The sequence below is a fragment of the Moschus berezovskii genome, chromosome 6 (genome assembly GCF_049115385.1).
Source record: "Moschus berezovskii isolate FMDL1 chromosome 6, NW_MosBer_1.0, whole genome shotgun sequence".
Taxonomy (NCBI): Eukaryota; Metazoa; Chordata; class Mammalia; order Artiodactyla; family Moschidae; genus Moschus; species Moschus berezovskii.
The window spans coordinates 62,938,428-62,951,841 of NC_142465.1; positions in this window are offsets into that span (position 1 = coordinate 62,938,428).

The following is a 13,414-nucleotide window of genomic DNA, read 5'->3' on the forward strand; positions in this document are numbered from 1 at the left end:
GCTGCAGATTGTGCAGGCTTGGGATTTGAGAACAAGAATCAGCATAAAGTAAGACAAGGAGAGCAAGAGGTGGAAATCTGCTTGGGAAGTGATCCATGGAGGAAATTATTCGATAATGAATTATTTGGAAAGGCTACACTTCTTTCTTAAGTTTAAGATGTACCTAGATTGTGTGATAAAGAAGTGATTGAGGTAAATGTGACTGATGAAAGACGGTTATTTTGGAAATGATAACTCTTTTTTTCAGGAAGCATGTTAATGTCAGAAGTTTCTGTTTGCATGAGAAGCTGTAAGAAGAATAAATAAAACATTTGGTCATTTCTAACTTGATGTTGGAATATTTTAGTTCATAGTGTAACTAAGCATTTAAAGCACTTGAACTTTTTTTAAAAATTTTAATTGGAGGCTAATTACTTTACATTATTGTATTCATTTTGCCATACATTGACATGAATCTGCCCTGGGTGGACATGTGTAGCACTTGAACTTAAAGTGATTATTGCCTTGTATCTTAAAGAAAGATCTCAATAGATAATAAGCTAACCTTTTTATTCATTCAACAAATATTTATGAGTACTTTTGGGGGTCGCAAAGAGTCGGACACAACTGAGCGACTGAACTGAACTGAACTGAACCATGTCAGTTAGTTCAGTCGCTCAGTTGTGTCTGACTCTTTGCCACCCCATGGACTGAAGCATGCCAGGCTTCCCTGTCCATCACCAACTCCCTGAGCTTGCTCAAACTCATGTCCATCAAGTCGGTGGTGCCATCCAACCATTTTGTCCTCTGCCGTCCCCTTCTCCTCCTGCCTTCAATCTTTCCCAGCATCAGGGTCTTTTCCAATGAGTCAGTTCTTCGCATCAGGTGGTCAAAGTATTGGAGCTGCAGCTTCAATACCATGTGCAAGTAACATTTTAGTCACTAGATATACAGCTATTATGGAGAAGGATATGGCAACCCACTCCAGTATTCTTGCCTGGAGAATCCCAGGGATGGAGGAGCCTGGTGGGCTGCCGTCTTTGGGATCGCACAGAGTCGGACACGACTGAAGCGACTTAGCAGCAGCAGCAGCAGCAGCATACAGCTATTATGGAGAAGGAAATCACAACCCACTCCAGTATTCTTGCCTGGGAAATTCCATGGACAGAGGAGCCTAGTAGACTGTTTGTGCTTAGCTTGGGACTTTTTGTCAGAGTAAGTTATATTTTAAATTCACTCTAGTAAATTCACTAGTGCATTGAGTCAGGGCCTCTAAGGACTCTTTTATTTAGTTGTTTTATGCACTCCTGTTGCTGATGAAGGAAATAAAAGAGTAACCTGTTTGTCCAGTGAAAACCAGAGTACTGGTTTTTGCAGAGCAAGAGAGGCTTCTTAACTCCTCCTTGCCCTTTGAACTTTAGCATCCTTTCAGCTACCTACAATGCACAGAAATAAATCTAAGTTTTAAAATAGGATGGTATTTCTTTATAATTTTAGAAAGATGTGTATATACGGTGAGTATAGGTTCTGGGGGTAAGGGATTAGAAATGCATTTAGATGACCCTACTAGTATGTTTTTGTTAAACCATGAAGTTCACAAATATCACTTGTGGTATAGCTTTCTGGTGAAACAATGAAGAATATCAAAGTTAAGTACTGGGATGTTTTCAAGCCAGGCATGTTTCCATGGGTAATTTATAGAGAAGATGCTTGTGATTATTCATATAGTAAAAAAAAAGTAATTACTAGTTTCAGTATTTGTTTCTGATACATTATTAAGAGAACTGGTTATTTCCAGGATTATCTATAGAATTCATGAACGTTTCCCAATTGAAAATGTGGGCAGGATTCATTTATGCTTCATTGAGTTGGTGCAATCCCATGTGATTGACACATGGGGCAAACTTCCTAATTTCTCTCTCCCTCTCCTTCTCTCTTTGTCTGTCTGTCTCCCATTTATCTATATGTTTAAATGTGTCTATGTGTCTATCTATATGTTTAAATCATTTATCTCAATTACCACTGGTAAACACTCCATTTTAAAAAATGTCTTCCCTCTTCCAGTGCCTGTATCGTCTATTTTCACTATTTGCTTCATTCAGTTCAGTTCAGTTCAGTTGCTCAGTCGTGTCCGACTCTTTGCGACCCCATGAATCATCCAGGTTAATGTCCTTTTCTCCTGTCATGATATCTGGCACTGCATGCTAGCAAATCTGTATTTGGTGAGAGTTGATACTATTCACTTCACAAAGACCAAAAAGAGCTTCATTTTGTCAGACTCAGGAAGCATACACTTCAAACATAATTGAGGGTTTTATTGAAAAGAGAGTGAAAGACGTTTAGAAAACAAATTAATTTGTCTCATGAGTAGTTCCTTTTTTTTTTTTACAATTCCCCAATGTGAAAAAATTTGAAAACCTAAAACAGTACAGTGCAACAAAAATTTGTGAGCCACATTTGTAATTTAAAAATTTCTGGTTGTACCATTAAGAAGATAAAAACAAACAGGTGAGATTAATTTCTATAATGTATTTTATTTAGCTCCATATATCAAAATATTAACATTTAAACATGCATTCAGTATAAAATAGAAGTGGTATATTTTACCTATTTGTTTTCTAAGTCTTGAAATCTGATGTGCATTTTACAGCTATGGCACAACTCAGTTTGGACTAACCACATCTCAAGTGGTCAATGGCCAAACACGGCTGATAGCTACTCTATTGGGTAGTGGAGGTCTGGAACATTAAATGAAGATAAATAGCTGAATAGACCAATATAACTAATTAGGTTATTTCAAGAACAACTATTCAGTATGGCTATTTCCCAGACCCTGAGTAGCCATGTCATACTTGGGCATAGGTCTTAATATTACATTGAAAGAAAAGCTGAGTAAAAATAGAAATGGTATTAATAAAAAGAGGATAAATTATCTGCTTGGAAGATATGATATTTTATTTTTAAATATTCAGATTTACATGTTTCTTAAAGTCAAAACTATACAAAGTGTATACAAAGGAAGTGGCACTCCTTAATAATACTTTTACTCTTTCTTTTTTAAATATAGGAGAATACCAGAAAATGTTTTTATGCTCATTAAGTAAATCTAGAAAAGTGGAAGAAACTGATGATGCAGAGAGGGTGTGTGTGTGTGAGAGCGAGCGATGCTTCTTATATAGCAAAGTGCCTTCTTGAGATGAGAGAGATTCAGAAATTAAAAAATGTCAAATATATGTATAATATTCAGTTCAGTTCAGTTCAGTCGCTCAGTCGTGACCGATTCTTTGCGACCCCATGAATCACAGCATGCCAGGTCTCCCTGTCCATCACCAACTCCTGGAGTTCACTCAAACTCATGTCCATTGAGTCGGTGATGTCATCCAGCCATCTCATTCTCTGTAGTCCCGTTCTCCTCCCGCCCCCAATCCTTCCCAGCATCAGAGTCTTTTCCAGTGAGTCAACTCTTCGCATGAGGTGGCCAAAGCATTGGAGTTTCAGCTTTAGCATCAGTCCTTCCAATGGACACCCAGGATCGATCTCCTTTAGAATGGACTGGTTGGATCTCCTTGCAGTCCAAGGGACTCTCAAGAGTCTTCTCCAGCACCACAGATTAATTATATGAAAACTACAATTATAATATAATTATATCATAAAATCATAATATTAATTATACAAATATATGTATAATATTAATTATGTGAAAAAAGTTAAATTAATAGTCAGTCAGTCAAGTCTAACTCTTTGTGACCCCATGGACCAGGCTCCTCTGTCCACCAGGCTCCTCTGTCCATGGGATTCCTCAGGTGAGGATACTGGAGTAGGTAGGTTTCCACTTCCTTCTCCAGGGATTCTCTGCACCCAGGGATTGAACTAGGATTCTCCACATTGCAGACAAATTCTTTACCCTGTGAACCACCAGGGAAGCCCAATTATGTGCTAAGTGCTATTGTAAACATGTTGCATAGTTTATCTCATTTAACCTTACTGTAGGGATTCCCTCGTAGCTCAGTTGGTAAAGAATCTGCCTGCCATGCAGGAGATCCGGGTTTGATTCCTGGGTTGCGAAGATTCCCTGGAGAAGAAAATGGCAATCCACTCCAGTATTCTTGCCTGGGAAATCCCATAGACAGAGGAGACTGTACATGGGGTTGCAAGAGTCAGACATGACTTAGTGACTAAAAGCAACCTTACAGTATCCCTATGATGTAGTAATTTATGTTGACTCTACTTTAGAAATCAGTTTAGTTAATTAATTAATTTTTGTTGCACTGTCTTCGTTGCTGCATTCGATCTTTCTAGTTGCATGAGGGCTACTTTCAGTTGTGGTGTGTGGGCTTCTAGTTGTGATGGCTACTTTTGTTGTGGAGCAGAGGCTCTAGAGCACATGGGGTCAGTAATTGTGCTGCAGGAGCTTAGTTGCCTGGTGGCAAGTGGATCTTCCCAGACCATGGATGGAACCCTGTCCCCTGCATTGCCAGGCAGATTCTTAACCACTGGACCACCAGGGAGGTGCTACTTTACGCATTAGGAAACAGGGAGTACAGAGAAATTAAATGACTTGCCCAAGGTCACTCAGATAGTAGATGAGAGAGCTATGACTCGATCCCAGACAAGCTTTTCCAAGGTTCATACACTTATACCCTGGGCATTACTAAAACATGTATCACATTCTGTTGTCATGAATGGGGGAAAGCAAAGTGTCTTCATATCTTTCAGTTATTTAAAATTTTACCCCATGTTTTTCCAATTATATTAAAATAATCATATATTAAAGACTTCTCTCCTGAGAACAGAAATGGAAAATAAGGGAAGAATAGAGGGACTTAGAGGAAGTAAGGAGAAATGAATGTCAATTTTCTGGTAAAAATCTAACTTGATCTCTAAAGAGTAAATGCTTAGTTCACTGGAGGAGGGACGTGGAGAGATTATGCACCTATGGCATAATCACCGTCCTTCATGTATTTGCATCTTATCATGGACCACAACTTTAAGCACAGAAACTTTAGAATTTAACTTTTCAGTACAGGTGTTTTGGAATAAGGAGAATCTATGATGCATCAAAGTACAGCTCAAAAGTGGCCAACTCCCGATCCAATAGGAGTAATCCCAACTAAAGAATGAACTTGAAAAAAAGTGAATTGAAAACAGTTACAAGACCTTCTAGAACTAACACTAAAAAAAGATGTCCTTTTCATCATAGGGGACTGGAATGAAAAAGTAGGAAGCCAAGAGAAACCTGGAATAACAGGCAAGTTTGGCTTTAGAGTACAAAATGAAGCAGGACAAAGGCTAACAGAGTTTTGCCAAGAAAATGCGCTGGTCATAGCAAACACTCATGTTCAACAACACAAGAGATGACTCTGCACATGGACATCACCAGATGGTAAATACCGAAATCAGGTTGATTATATTCTCTGCAGCTGAAGATGGAGAAGCTCTATACAGTCAGCAAACACAAGACTGGGAGCTGACTGTTGCTCAGATCATGAACTTCTTATTGCAAAATTCAGACTTAAATTGAAGAAAACAGGGAAAACTACTAGACCACTCAGGTATGACCTAAATCAAATCCCTTATGATTATAGAGAGGAAGTGACAAATAGATTCAAGGGATTCAACCTGATAGACAGAGTGCCTGAAGAACTATGGATGGAGGTTTGTGGCATTGTATAGGAGGCTGTGATCAAAGCCATCTCCAAGAGAAAGAAATGCAAGGAGGCAAAATGGTTGTCTGAGGAGGTCTTACAAATAGCTGAGAAAGAAGTGAAAGGCAAAGGAGAAAAGGAAAGATACCCATTTGAATGCAGAGTTCCAAAGAATAGTTAGGCAAGTTAAGAAAGCCTTCCTCAGTGATCAATGAAAAGAAATAGAGGAAAACAATAGAATGGGAAAGATTATAGATCTCTTCAAGAAAATTAGAGATACCAAGGGAACATTTCATGCAAAGATGGACACAATAGACAGAAATGGTATGAAACTAACAGAAGCAGAAGATATTAAGAAGAGGAGGCAAGAATACATAGAAGATCTTAATACAGAAAAGATCTTCATGACCTAGATAACCATGATGGTGTGATCACTCACCTAGAGCCAGACATCTTGGAGTGCAAAGTCAAGTGGGCCTTAGGAAGCATCACCATAAAAAAAGCTAGTGGAGGTGATAGAATTCCAGTTGAGCTATTTCAAACCCTAAAAGGTAATGCTGTTAAAGTACTGCACTCAGTATGCTAGCAAAATTGGAAGACTCAGCAGTGGCCACAGGACTGGAAAAGGTCAGTTTTCATTCCAATCCCAAGAAAAGGCAATGCCAAAGAATGCTCAACCTACTGCACAATGTACTCATCTCATGCGCTAGCAAAGTAATGCTCAAAATTCTCCAAGCAAGGTTCAACAGTACATGAACTGAGAATTTCCAAATGTTCAAGGTGGAACCAGAGATCAATTGCCAACAAGCGTTGGATCATAGTAAAAGCAACAGAATTCCAGAAAAACATCTACTTCTGCTTTATTGACTATGTTAAAGGCTTTGTATGGATCACAACAAACTGTGGAAAGTTCTTCAAGAGATGGGAACACCAGGCTTCCTTATCTTCCTCCTGAGAAATCTGTATGCAGGTCAAGAAGCAACAGTTAGATCTGGACTGGAACAGCAGACTTGTTCAAAGTTGGGAAAGAAGTGTGTCAAGGCTGTATATTGTCACCCTGATTATTTAACTTATATGCAGAGTACACCATGTGAAATGCCGGGTTGGATGAAGCACAAGCAGGAATTAAGATTGCCAGGAGAAATATCATTAACCTCAGATATGCAGATGACATCACCCTAATGGCAGAAAACAAAGAGCCTCCTGATGAAGGTGAAAGAGCAGAGTGAAAAAGCTGGCTTAAAACTCAGTATTCAAAAAACTAATATCATGGCATCTGGTTCCATCACTTTATGGCAAATAGATGGGGAAAATGTGGAAATGGTGACAGTCAACCTCTAGAACCACAAACAGTAATAATCTGATGTTCTAAGACACTAAGATATGGGCTGATTTGTTGCATAGCAATTGATGAGATGGGATTCCCTGGTGGCTTAAACGGTAAAGTGTCTGCTCGCAGTGCGGGAGACTGGGTTTGATCCCTGGGTTGGGAAGATCTCCTGGAGAAGGAAATGGCAACCCACTCCAGTACTCTTGCCTAGAAAATTCCATGGATGGAGGAGCCTTGTGGGCTACAGTCTATGGGGTCGCAAAGAGTCGGACATGACTGAGCAACTTCACTTCACTTCACTTCAACTGATGATTGAAATGAGTGCAGAGAAAGAGGCACTAGAATTTTGGTGGTTTCTAGGGCTCAGGAAACCTATTGGACACTTGAGGAGCCTGAATTCCATGCAAATTCTTTAAGCTGTGTACTCTCGACTTTGCTCCATTTAGAACTGTATTTCAAAAATGTTAACTACAAATCTAGAAAAACACTAAAATTTAGATATGTAAATATTGGAGAGAAAAATGAACCCAGTCCCATTGAAAATATATTTCATTTTCAAAGAACATATTAAAAATGATTGGAGCCCATAGGAAATATCTATTATGGTAAGATTCTAAAGTGGTTATGAAGCTATTGGTTTCAGTCAGACTGTTAGGAGTTTGCCATCTTGTAAATTATTATGAATCCTCAAAATTACATTGTATGTGATAAATTTAAAATCCCATTTAAAGGGTAAAGAAAATGAGGCTCATGGATTTAACTAGTTTTATGAGTGACAAATCAGTGGATGGACTCCACTTTTATGCAACACCAAAGCAGTGTTAATTGCAGTATGTGGTGGTAGCTCAGAGAAACACATTTCCTTCAGCAGATGATACAGTGAAGAACTCACCTCTTGAAAGCTACACTAATTGCAACAAACAGAGGAGAAATCATGACAAGGTCACAACATTTCAGAGCACTTTTCCATGTAGAAGTCCAGGACCTTCATCCACCTACAGCTGCTCTGTGGTCTGGTCTTGGCCTCTATAGCTCCCGTGGTCCTGGGGGAGGTGGGTGAAGGGCAAGGAGGCACAGGAGGCACAGCTGTCCTGGGAAGGGGCTTGTGTGTTTCCCCTACCTGCAAGGCTAGAGCAGGCGAATCCCTGCAGGACAGGAGGAGGAGCGAAATCTCCACAAGGAAAAACTCTGCAATGAAAATGAAGGTGAGCTGGAAAGCAGGGAAAGGGTGAAGATGAAGGAAAGTCAGATGAGGCAGCCGAGGAAGGGAAACCAGTACCTGAGGCGGGGAGAAGGGTGAGGGGAAGGCAGTTGGTGGGGGCAGCCAGATGAGGGAAAGTAAGGAAAGCACGGAGGATCTGAAGATGAGGGAACATCACCAGGTGAGGGCTGGTGGGAATCTGAGGCCAGCAGGGACCCAGTGTGGGCTGCCAGATGGCAGCAGGCTCAGAGTTGTGTGGCAGGAGAGCAAACAGAAAAACAGTCAGGGAAATGGGGAGTGGAGGATTCTTCAGAGCTCTCTTTAGGACTTCCAGGGAGGCCTTTGTGCACTGAAGAGATGGTGGGAGAATATGGAGCCATGTCAAAGATTCAAGAAGAGCTCAGGACCTTCTGTTTCTGTTTTGTATATAGGGTCAACTGTATGGCTTTATTTTGATTTTTTTTAGATTTTATATATGAGTGATGTCACATGAAATTTGTCTTTCTCTGTCTGGCTTTCTTCACTTAGTATGATAATCTCTAGGTCCAGCCATGTTTCTCTAAATGGCAGCATTTCATTTTTTTTTTTTTTTGTGGCTGAGTAACATAAAACTGAAACTCCAATACTTTGGCCACCTCATGTGATGAGTTGACTCACTGGAAAAGACTCTGATGCTGGGAGGGATTGGGGGCAGGAGGAGATGGGGACGACAGAGAATGAGATGGATGGATGGCATCACCGACTCGATGGACATGAGTTTGAGTGAACTCCGGGGATTGGTGATGGACAGGGAGGCCTAGCGTGCTGTGATTCATGGGGTCACAAAGGGTAGGACACGACTGAGTGACTAAACTGAACTGAACTGAACATTCCATTGGTCCTCCCCAGTGGCTCATTGGTAAGGAATTCACCTGCAGTTCAGGAGCTGCAGGAGACGCAGGTTCGATCCTTGGGTCTCAAAGATCCCCTGGAGGAGGGCATGGCAACCTACTCCAGTCTTCTGGCCTGGAAAATTCAATGGACAGTGGAGCCTGGTGGGCTACAGTCCATGGCATTGCAAAGAGTTGGACATGACTGACTGAAGCTACTTAGCACACAGGCATGCAATATTTCATTACATATATATGTGTATATACATATATATATATATAAAACTTTGTTATCCATTCATCTGTCAATGAACATTTAAGTTGAGTCCACGTTTTGGCTATTGAAATCGTGTTGCTGTGAACACTGGGGTGCATGTATCTTTTCAAATTATGGTCTTCTCTGGATATATGCCCAGGAGTGGGATTGCAGGATCATATGGTAACTATTTTTAAAGGAATCTCCATACTGCTCTCCAGATTATATACAAAGGAACTTGTTATTGTTGTTTGGTCTCTAAGTGTGTCTTACTTTTTAGCGACTTCATAGGCTGAAGCCCCCAAGCTCCTCTGTCCATGGGATTTCTCAGGCAAGGATATTGAAATGGCTTGCCATTTCCTTTTCTGGGGATCATTCCGACTGAGGGATTGAACTAACATCTTCTGCATTGGCAGGCAAATTATTATCCCCGAGCCACCAGGGAAGCCCCACAAATGATCTTATATACACACAAAACAGAATAGGCCCACAAACAGGAAATAAATTTATGGTTGTGAAAGGGAAAGAGGGGGAGGAGGATAAATTAGGAGTTTGGAATCAACATATACACACTACCCTATATAAAATAGACAACCAACAAAGACTGACTGTACAGCAGAGAGAACTGTACTCAATATGTTGTAATAACCTATAAGCAACAACTCTGGTGGCTTAAAGATTACGCCTTCAATGCAGGAGCTATGGGAGACTTGGGTTCAATCTCTGGGTTGGGAAGATCCCCTGGAGGAGGGCATGGCAACCCACAACAGTATTCTTGCCTGGAGAATCAATGGACAGAGGAGCCTAGTGGGCTATAGTCCCCAGGGTCACACAGGGTCAGACATGAGTGAAGCAACTTAGTGTGCATGCATGCATATATATCCAAACAATTTTTCTATACTCCTGAAACAACATTTTAAATCAACTACACTTGAAAAAAAAACCTAATGAAAACAGTTTTTGTTGAATACAGAGAAACGTACAACAGGCTGACGGATGTCAGGGGAGTGAGGGGTAGAGGTGGGGCCAAAGGGGTTTCAGTTCTGATTTCTCTAGTGAGAATATTGCTGACTCTGCTTTCCCTGGTAGGTAATTACTGGGCCCTGTGCTCTAATCTAAGCAGATACTTTGCTTTATATGTCACTGTTGTTACCAGCGTAGCTCACAGTTAACTTCTTCCACCAGGTGGGAGTGTCAGTGTCTGGAAAACAGCTCAAGGATATAGTTTAGAATATTATCCATAGTCCTTGAGGAAAAACTAAAAGTCCTTGGCTTTTTTAATGGCTGAACTATTATTATTTTGCCTTGCTTGACTGTTTTCCTTTGTTTCTGCATTTTTTCCCTCCTCTGGTTAAATTTGCTCTTGGAACTTGGGGAAGGCCTTGGAGGCTAAAGTTTTTCTACAAAGAAGAGGCAAGCAGAGGACATGGCATGGTGTGGGTGTGTGTGGTCTGTCCCAGAAAGGCCCCATAGGGTCTTGCTTGGTTACAATACTGCTAAATGTATTGTGGGACTACAGATTTTAAGTACATGGGATATTTCTCCTCACTGTAAAGAATATTCCAATATAGAATTAGCAAAAATAGGACAGCGGTAGTGGGTCACGTGTACAAATGCATGTCCACAGGCTTCCCCAGTCCAGTTATGTAGTTATCATAAAGCAGTGCAGAACAGGAAGTGTGAAAGTAATTACTATACTGATTAGTAAGCTGGAAAAAGCAGCAGTGAATAAGAAAACCACCTGAAAGACTGTACAGTTAGTTCTAACGAGACTGGCAGCTGATATCAGTCTTTGGTTCATGCACTCTTGGTAAGTTTTGGTTATAATCAATCAATATCCTTGGTGGCTTCCTATCTATCTTGCTTTTAGGACCAGTATAGTCCATTAACCATTACCATATATCCTGCAGATCAGGTGCTCTTTTGAGCATTACTTTCTCTTCTGGTCTTGTTTCCAGTCACAATAATTATGTAACCTTGTCTGTGACACTTAAGTTCTACCATCTGGTGTCTGTTGTATTGGAATCTTATTGTCTCTATTGTCAATGGGGAGTCCAGTTCTAAAATAACCTCTACTACTCCTTCATGAGAGTAGAGGACTCTCATGGACAGCCAACAATGAGTATTTCCGTGATGCCAATTCTCCTCTCATCAATGCATGATTTAGTGCTCTAAGGAATGTGGGATCCTTTTGGAAAATAGTCAGTTGATGCCTTCCCTAGTTTTGGATAATAAATTCTTTTATTTCTGCATGCCATCTTTTGGTTTCCTTGAATCTTTATTCCTTATTCTGACATGGCAGTTTCAACATCTCTACTTTTAAAATCTAAGTCCATTATTTTATACATTCAGAGAGTCATGCCAGCAATATCTTAACATGTCTAGGTGTCAAAGTCAAAATATTAGATCATGAATTCCTCTTTGATATCAAAAAAGTTATCCTTATGCAGCCTTAAAATGTGCACTTCTCTCCAAATTCAACATTGTCAAGATTCATTCTCAGTTCTGTCAGTCCAGTTTCTGAAATCTGTTCATTTTTGGAGAGCAAATCCATTTCTTTCATAACAGAAAACTACTATGAAAAATGTGGATATTAACATAGATGGAATTCTTAGAAGATAACAAGAGTATATAGAGGAAAACATCATCTCAGTATGTTTGGATATTTAGAGAATGGATAAATTCTTTGAATTAGTTATCTGTAATGTATAACAAATTACCCCAAACATAGCAGTTTAAAACAACAGATGCCTCACAGTTTCTGTTATGTCAGAAGTCTAGGCAGAGCTTAACTGGGGCCGGGGACTCACATGGCTCTTCTAGGGATGCAATCAAAGTATTATCCAGGACTGTCTCAGCTCAATGGTTGATTGTGAAAGGATCTGCTTCCAACTGTACTTATATGGCTATTGTGCCTCTGTGTGTGTGTGTGTGTGTGTGCATGCACGCGTGCATGTGTGTGTATGCCCACGGCCAGTCATGTCTGCCTCTTTGGGACCATATGGGCTGTAGCCCACCAGGCTCTTTTGTCCTTGGGATTTTCCTTGCAAGAATACTGGGGTAAGTTGCTATTTCCTCCTCCAGGGGATCTTCCTGACCCAGAGATTGAACCTGCATCTCTTGCATCACCGTTATTGCAGGCAGGTTCTTTACCACTAAACCACTAGGAAAACCCCATATGACTGTTGGCAGCTCCCAAGTCTTCATTGGAAAAGACCCTGATATTGGGAAGATTGAGGGCAAGAGGAGAAGGGGTCAACAGAGGATGAGACAGTTGGATGGGATCACTGACTCAGTGGACACGAGTTTGAGCGGACCCAGGGAGACAGTGAAGGACAGAGGATCCTGATGTGCTGCAGTTCATGGGGTTGCAAAGAGTCGGACATGACTTAGGGATCGAACAACAACAATAGCAGCAACAACAACAATAACAGAGTCTTTACTTGCTGTCGGCCAGAGATATCAGTCCCTTGCCACATGGACCTCTCTACAGGATACTCACAGCTTGGAAACTGTTATCACACAAAGTGGGGGCTTTGACAGAAAATGAAAAGAGAAGAAAGCCACAGACATTTTATAACCTAATGTCAGAAGTGATATTTTCTGTTTTGTTTCAAGTCACTGTGTTTAACTCACACTTAATGAAAGGGTATTGCTTGACTAAGAGGAATTGGAGATGATGGGGAGGTGTTTTAGGGGCTACCATTCTAAAGGGGCTTCCCTGGTGGCTCAGAGGTTAAAGTGTCTGCCTCCAATGCGGGAGACCCGGGTTTGATCCCTGGGTCGGGAAGATCCCCTGGAGAAGGAAACGGTAACCCACTCCAGTATTCTTGCCTGGAGAATCCCATGGACAGAGAAGCCTAGTAGGCTACAGTCCACGGGGTCGCAAAGAGTCGGACACGACTGAGTGACGGAACGGAACGGATTCTAAAGGAGGTCAATCCTGGGTGTTCATTGGAAGGACTGATGCTAAAGCTGAAACTCCAATACTTTGGCCACCTCATGTGACGAATTGACTCACTGGAAAAGACTCTGATGCTGGGAAGGATTGGGGGTGGGAGGAAAAGGGGACGACAGAGAATGAGGTGGCTGGATGGCATCACCGACTCTGTGGACATGAGTTTGAGTGAACTC